This window comes from Aegilops tauschii, chromosome 6, assembly GCF_002575655.3.
Source record: "Aegilops tauschii subsp. strangulata cultivar AL8/78 chromosome 6, Aet v6.0, whole genome shotgun sequence".
NCBI classification, from domain to species: domain Eukaryota; kingdom Viridiplantae; phylum Streptophyta; class Magnoliopsida; order Poales; family Poaceae; genus Aegilops; species Aegilops tauschii.
Window position 1 is genome coordinate 247,030,846 of NC_053040.3, and position 8,619 is coordinate 247,039,464.

The window sequence follows — 8,619 nt, forward strand, 5'->3', positions numbered from 1 at the left end:
TGATTCCAAAACTTTGAAGTAAACTGGGTTCCTCTATCTGATACAATGGTCCTCGGAACTCCATGCAGACATACGATCCTGGTCATGTATATCTTTGCCAACTTAGCACTGGTGTAAGTGGCCTTCACTGGGATGAAATGAGCTACTTTCGTCAAACGATCGACTACAACCCATATTGAGTCATAGCCTGAACGAGTCCTGGGCAGTCCCATGATAAAATCCATGCCTAGTTTATCCCATTTCCATTTGGGTATCGGCAATGGCTGTAGCAATCCTGCTGGCTTCTAATGCTCTGCCTTCACTCTCTGACATACATCACAAACTGCTACATACTCCGCAATATCCTTCTTCATTCCGGTCCACCAGAAAGTATCCTTCAAATCCAAATACATCTTGGTATTTCCTGGGTGAATCAAATACGGTGAATCATGGGCCTCTTGCAAAATCAACTTCCTGATCTCCGGATCATTGGGCACATAAACGCGGTCCTCAAATCATAAGGTATCGTGCTCATCCTCATGAAATCCCTTGGCTTTTCCTTTGCTCATCCTTTCCTTTATCTCGTCAATCTCCTTGTCTGTCTTCTGAGCTGCTCTGATCTTTTCAATCAGGGTAGACTGAATCTCCAACGCTGCTAAATAGCCTCTTGGAACTATCTCCAAACATAGCTCGCGAAGATCCTCGGCTAATAATTTCGGTAACTCTCCGGTCATGAGGGTGTTAACATGGCTCTTGCGGCTCAACGCATCAGCTACTACGTTAGCCTTCCCTGGGTGATAATGCAATCTCATATCATAATCCTTAATGAGCTCCAACCATCTCCTTTGCCTGAGATTCAACTCCTTCTGCGTGAAAATGTACTTCAAACTCTTGTGATCTGTGTACACCTCACAGTGATTTCCGATGAGAAAATGTCTCCATGTCTTCAACACATGTACTACGGCTGCTAACTCCAAATCATGGGTGGCATAATTCTTCTCATGGGGTTTAAGTTGTCGTGAAGCATATGAAACAACTCTTCCCTCCTGCATTAGCACTGCTCCAAGTCCTCGACGTGAAGCGTCGCAATATACTTCATAATCCTTGCGTTGATCTGGCAGAATCAGCACTGGTGATGTAACCAAACGTTTCTTCAACTCTTGGAAACTAGCTTCACATTCCTCAGTCCAATTGAACTTGGTGTCCTTCTTTAACAGCTCTGTCATGGGCTTAGCAATCCTCGAGAAATTCTCAATGAACCTCCGGTAGTATCCTGCAAGTCCAAGAAAACTCCGGATCCCTCCAACTGATGTGGGTGATTCCCAGTTTGTCACAGTGTCGACTTTGGCGGGGTCTACTGCTATTCCTTCTCCGGATATAACATGTCCGAGGAATCCAACTTCCTTCAACCAAAACTCACATTTGCTGAACTTGGCATATAACTGATGTTCTCTGAGCTTCTCAAGTACCAAACACAAATGTTCCTTATGCTCCTCTTCATTCTTGGAATAAACCAAAATGTCATCAATGAACACTACGACGAACTTATCCAAAAACTCCATAAACACTTTGTTCATCAGGTTCATGAAATAGGCAGGTGCGTTAGTCAGACCAAATGACATAACGGTATACTCGTACAGCCCATACCTGGTAGTAAAAGCCGTCTTAGGTATATCCTGCTCTCGAATCTTTAACTGATGGTATCCTGATCGTAGATCGATCTTGGAAAATACCTTAGCTCCTTGTAATCGGTCAAACAAATCATTGATCATCGGCAGTGGGTATTTATTTCTGATGGTCACTTCATTCAATCCTCGATAATCAACAACCATCCTCAACGATCCATCTTTCTTCTGCACTAGAAGTACGGGTGATCCCCAAGGTGACGAACTTGGGCGAATATAGCCTTTATCCAGTAACTCCTTAATCTGCTTCTTAATCTCCTCCAAATCTTTTGCGGGCATCCTGTACGGTCTCTTAGATATTGGCCCTGTGCCTGGCAAAAGCTCAATCAAAAACTCAATGTCTCTATCCGGTGGCATGCCTGGCAACTCTTCTGGAAATACATCCGGGTAATCCTTCACCACTGGTACTTCTTCCTGTACAACTCCTGATAAGGAATTCACCTGAGTCCTCTTCGGCACATGCCGGGATACATACTTAATCCTTCTTCCTACTGGGGTGGTAAGCAAAATCGACTTACTGGCGCACTCAATGTTCCCTCCATACTTCGATAACCAATCCATGCCTAATATCACATCCAATCACGACACTGCACCTAAACAAGGGAGGAGCACACTCTGAAAAATTCTCTTTCTTTTTCCTTTTTTTGCACTTTTTTCCTCTTTTTTTGCTCCGCAACAATTTTTTTTCGAAAAAGTCTACAAATGGCCTAAAAACTGCCTAGCCAGAATTTTCCATACTTAGTTTTTTTTTAAACTGGAACTATTTTTCTACTGCGGGTAACACGGAAGTTTGGGAGTCCTTCTCTGTCACGACTCGGAGTATGGCGTGATCTATAAATCCAAAACAGAGTAACAAAATACTGGACTTGGAATAGGACTGGTGGCGGAGATGAATCTGGTGGAACTCGGACTGGTGGCGGAGATGAATCTGGTGGAACTCGGACTGGTGGCGGATATATGTTGCAGGCGGACTCGGATTGGCGTGATGGCGGCGGATATGTGGTGGCATATATGGACTCGGATTGGCGGTGAATATGTTGCGTTGGTATAAGGCAGCGGTAATGAAGTTGGTGCGGTGGTGGTATATGGCAGCAACGATGATGATGATGCGCTGGTGATATATGGCAGCGGCGACGTGACAACCTATGAACAGAACTCGAAACTCTAAAGGACTAGACGCTAAGACCAGCAACTTGACACGATCATGCAACCGCAAATTCAACAAAGCAAATACAGAAAAGATTATGCAAAGGCTCAGATTGGTTCGGATAGGATGAACTAACCCTAATTTTTTTTGCTTTTTCGTTGACTATAGGTATGAAGAACAGACTCGATCTAAACTACGAAAAACTGTAAAATCTCACCGAGCAACCTGGAAATCTGATACCACTTGATAGAGGCGAAGGTGTCCCCATGTTTTGATGGGATAGCAATCGTTTCCTGTGGGAGTCGACTTTGACGATCCGACTACGAACGTGCGAAGATGTCGCGCCTTAGCAATCGCTAAACCAACTTCCGAGGGGTTATTGACCACGCCGGAGTCACTAATAGAGGAGAACAAACGAAGAGATTATGGTAGGGTACAAAACCACCTCAAAGTTATTCTTTCGGATCGATCTATTCAAGAGTTTGTACTAGAATAACACCTTAAGACACAAATCAACCAAAACCCTAATGTCACCTAGATACTCCAATGTCACCTCAAGTATCCGTGGGTATGATTATACGATATGCATCACACAATCTTAGATTCATCTATTCAAACCAACACAAAGTACTTCAAAGAGTGCCCCAAAGTTTCTACCGGAGAGTCAAGACGAAAATGTGTGCCAAACCCTATGCATAGGTTCATGGGCGAAACCCGCAAGTTGATCACCAAAACATACATCAAGTGGATCACGTGATATCCCATTGTCACCACAGATAAGCACGGCAAGACATACATCAAGTGTTCTCAACTCCTTAAAGACTCAATCTGATAAGATAACTTCACAGGGAAAACTCAATCCATTACAAGAGAGTAGAGGGGGAGAAACATCATAAGATCCAACTATAATAGCAAAGCTCGCGATACATCAAGACCGTATCACCTCAAGAACACGAGAGAGAGAGATCAAACACATAGCTACTGGTACATATCCTCAGCCCCGAGGGTGAACTACTCCCTCCTCGTCATGGAGAGCGACGGGATGATGAAGATGGCCACCGTTGAGGGTTCCGCCCTCCGGCAGGGTGCCGAAACAGGGTCCCGATTGGTTTTTGGTGGCTACAGAGGCTTGCGGCGGCGGAACTCCTGATCTATTCTATTCCCCGATGGTTTTAGGGTATATGGATATATATAGGCGAAAGAAGTCGGTCAGGGGAGCCACGAGGGGCCCACGAGGGTGGAGGGCGCGCCCAGGGGGGTGGGAACGCCCCCTGCCTCGTGCTCCTCGTTGATTCCCTGACGTGCACTCCAAGTCTCCTGGATTGCTTCCGTTAAAAAAAATAACTCTCCCGAAGGATTCATTCCGTTTGGACTCCGTTTGATATTCCTTTTCTGCGAAACACTGAAACAAGGGAAAAAACAGAAACTGGCACTGGGCTCTGAGTTAATAGGTTAGTCCCAAAAATAATATAAAAGTGCTTAATAAGGCCCATAAACATCCAAACAGAATATATAATAGCATGGAACAATCAAAAATTATAGATACGTTGGAGACGTATCGGCATCCCCAAGTTTAATTCCTTCTCGTCCTCGAGTAGGTAAATGACAAAAAACAGAATTTTTGATGTGGAATGCTACCTAACATATTTATCAACGTAATCTTCTTTATTGTGGCAAGAATATTCAGATCCATAAGATTCAAGACAAAATTTTAATATTGACATAAAAATCATAATACTTCAAGCATACTAACTAAGCAATCATGTCTTCTCAAAATAGCATGGCCAAAGAAAGTTCATCCCTACAAAATCATATAGTTTGGTCATGCTCCAATTTCATCACACAAGAATGCTCTCATCATGCACAACCCCGATGACAAGCCAAGCAACTGTTTCATACTTTAGTAATCTCAAACTTTTTCAACCTTCACGCAATACATGAGCGTGAGCCATGGATATAGCACTATGGGTGGATAGAATATGATAATGGGGGTTGTGTGGAGAAGACAAAAAAAGAGAAAGTCTCAGATTGACGCGGCTAATCAATGGGCTAGGGAGATGCCCATCAATTGATATCAATGCAAGGAGTAGGGATTGCCATGCAACGGATGCACTAGAGCTATAACTGTATGAAAGCTCAACAAAAGAAACTAAGTGGGTGTGCATCCAACTTGCTTGCTCATGAAGACCTAGGGCATTTGAGGAAGCCCATCATTGGAATATATAAGCCAAGTTCTATAATGAAAAATTCCCAGTAGTATATGAAAGTGACAAAACAGGAGACTCTCTATCATGAAGATCATGGTGCTACTTTGAAGCACAAGTGTGGAAAAAAGGATAGTAGCATTGTCCCTTTTTTGGGCCTTCCTTTTTTATTTGGCCTTTATCTCTTTTTTGGGACAATGCTCTATGAATGATGATCATCACACTTCTATTTTTTTTACAACTCAATGATTACCACTTGATACTAGAACAAAGTATGACTCTATATGAATGGCTCCAGCGGTATACCGGGATAGGCAATGAATCAAAAGTGACATGTATGAAAAATTATGAACGGTGGCTTTGCCACAAATACGATGTCAACTACATGATCATGCAAAGCAATATGACAATGATGAACGTGTCATGATAAACAGAACGGTGGAAAGTTGCATGGCAATATATCTCGGAATGTCTACGGAAATGCCATAATAGGTAGGTATGGTGGCTGTTTTGAGGAAGATATAAGGAGGTTTATGTGTGACAGAGCGTATCATATCACGGGGTTTGGATGCACCGGCGAAGTTTGCACCAACTCTCAATGTGAGAAAGGGCAATGCACGGTACTGAAAGAGGCTAGCAATGATGGAAGGGTAAGAGTGCGTATAATCCATGGACTCAACATTAGTCATAAAGAACTCACATACTTATTGCAAAAATCTACACGTCATCAAAAACCAAGCACTACGCGCATGCTCCTAGGGGGATAGATTCGTAGGAAAAGACCATCGCTCGTCCCCGACCGCCACTCATAAGGAAGACAATCAAAGAACACCTCATGTTTCAAATTTGTTACATAACATTTACCATACGTGCATGCTATGGGACTTGCAAACTTCGACACAAGTATTTCTCAAATTCACAACTACTCAACTAGCATGACTCTAATATCACCATCTTCATATCTCAAAACAATCATAAAGAATCAAACTTCTCATAGTATTCAATGCACTTTATATGAAAGTTTTTATTATATCCCTCTTGGATGCCTATCATATTAGGACTAATTTCATAACCAAAGCAATTACCATGCTGTACTAAAGACTCTCAAAATAATATAAGTGAAGCATGAGAATTCATCTATTTCTACAAAATAAATCCACCGCCATGCTCTAAAAGATATAAGTGAAGCACTAGAGCAAACAACAAACTACTCCGAAAGATATATGTGAAGATCAATGAGTAGTCGAATAATTACGCAACTATGTGAAGACTCTCTAACATTTAAGAATTTCAGATCTTGGTATTTTATTCAAACAGCAAGCAAAACAAAAGAAAATAAAATGACGCTCCAAGCAAAACACATATCATGTGGTGAATAAAAATATAGCCCCAAGTAAAGTTACCGATGAACGAAGACGAAAGAGGGTATGCCATCCGGGGCATCCCCAAGCTTAGGCTCTTGGTTATCCTTGAATATTACCTTGGGTGCCTTAGGCATCCCCAAGCTTAGGCTCTTGCCACTCCTTATTTCATAGTCCATCGAATCTTTACCCAAAACTTGAAAACTTCACAACACAAAACTCAACAGAAAACTCGTAAGCTCCGTTAGTATAAGAAAATAAATCACCACTTTTGGTACTGTAATGAACTCATTCTAAATTCATATTGGTGTAATATCTACTGTATTCCAACTTATCTATGGTTCATACCCTCCGATACTACTCATAGATTCGTCAAAATAAGCAAACAACACATAGAAAACAGAATCTGTCAAAAAAAGAACAGTCTGTAGTAATCTGTATCAAACATATACTTCTGGAAATCCAAAAATTCTACCACAATAGGACGACCTAGATAATTTGTTTATTGATCTTCTGCAATTGGAATCAGTATTTTATCACGTTCTGGTGATTTTTAACAATTGTTTTCGTGAACAGAAAGTTTCTGGAATTTTCAGCAAGATCAAATAACTATCATCCAAGAAGATCCTATAGGTCTTACTTGGCACAAACACTAATTAACACATAAAACCACATCTAACCAGAGGCTAGATAGATTATTTATTCCTAAACAGAACCAAAAAGCAAGGAACTAAAATAAAATTGGGTTGCCTCCCAACAAGCACTAACGTTTAACACCCCTAGCTAGGCATGATGATTTCAATGACGCTCACATAAAAGATAAGAATTGAAACATAAAGAGAGCATCATGAAGAATATGACTAGCACATTTAAATCTAACCCACTTCCTATGCATTGGGATTTTGTGAGCAAACAACTTATGGGAACAATAATCAACTAGCATAGGAAGGCAAAACAAGCATAACTTCAAAACTTTAAGCACATAGAGAGGAAACTTGATATTATTGCAATTTCTACAAGCATATGTTCCTCCCTAATAATAATTTTCAGTAGCATCATGAATGAATTCAACGATATAAATCAGCACCTAAAGCATTCTTTTCATGATCTACAAGCATAGAAAATTTACTACTCTCCACATAAGCAAAATTCTTCTCATTCGGGATAGTGGGAGTATCATAAGAGACTTGAATACTATAAATTGTTTCCACATTAAAAGAGTAATGCTCAAAAAAAGGGGAATCATAATCATGACAATTTTTATAAATATAATCATCACTACTTTTTATAGCATATGTATCATCACAATAATCATCATAAGTAGCAATTTTGTTCTCATCATAATCGATTGAAACCTCTTCCAAGATAGTGGAATCATTGCTAAATAAAGTCATGACCTCTCCAAATCCACTTTCATAATTGTCACAATAAGATCAACATCCTCCAAAATAGTGGGATCATTACTTCCTAAAGTTGACACTCTTCCAAACCCACTTTCATCAATATAATCATCATAAGTAGGAGGCATGCTATCCTCATAATAAATTTGCTCATCAAAACTTGGGAGGCTAAAAATATCATCTTCATTAAACGTAGCATCCCCAAGCTTGGGACAAACATTAATTTCAGCAAATATACTCTCAAACATGTCATTCTCATCAAACATAGCATCCCCAAGCTTGGGACTTTTCATATCATAAGCATAATCACTCTCATCATTAATAGTATAGATAGCACCAATAATATAGCAAACATTATTATAATATTCTTCCAAGCAAGTGCCAAAAAGATTTTCAAGATCATAAGAAGTATCATTATCTTCCCAATCATAATCATCACAACAAGCAATAGGCATAACGAGATCATCATCAAGTGCATCATCTTCCACAATTATTTTTGATTCATTTTCATGAGGCACAACAATAATAGGAGCAACATTATTTGGGACAGATATCTTTTTACCTCTCTTCCTTTTTCTTTTATTCTTCTTCACCACATCATGTGTGGGTTCAATCCTCTTTTTGGAGCTCCTTATTAATGAGATTGGTTGAATAGAAGGCTCCTCCTCGTTACCTGATTCATCATAAGAAATAATAGGAGGATATTGGGAAGTCTCTTCCCTTTCATTAGTATTCTCTTCATCTTCTATTTGTTTTCTTGTCTTTATGTAATTGGCAATATAAGGATTTTCAATGCAATTCACCGCACAATACATATAAATTTTCTCTAGATCAAAATCAAGA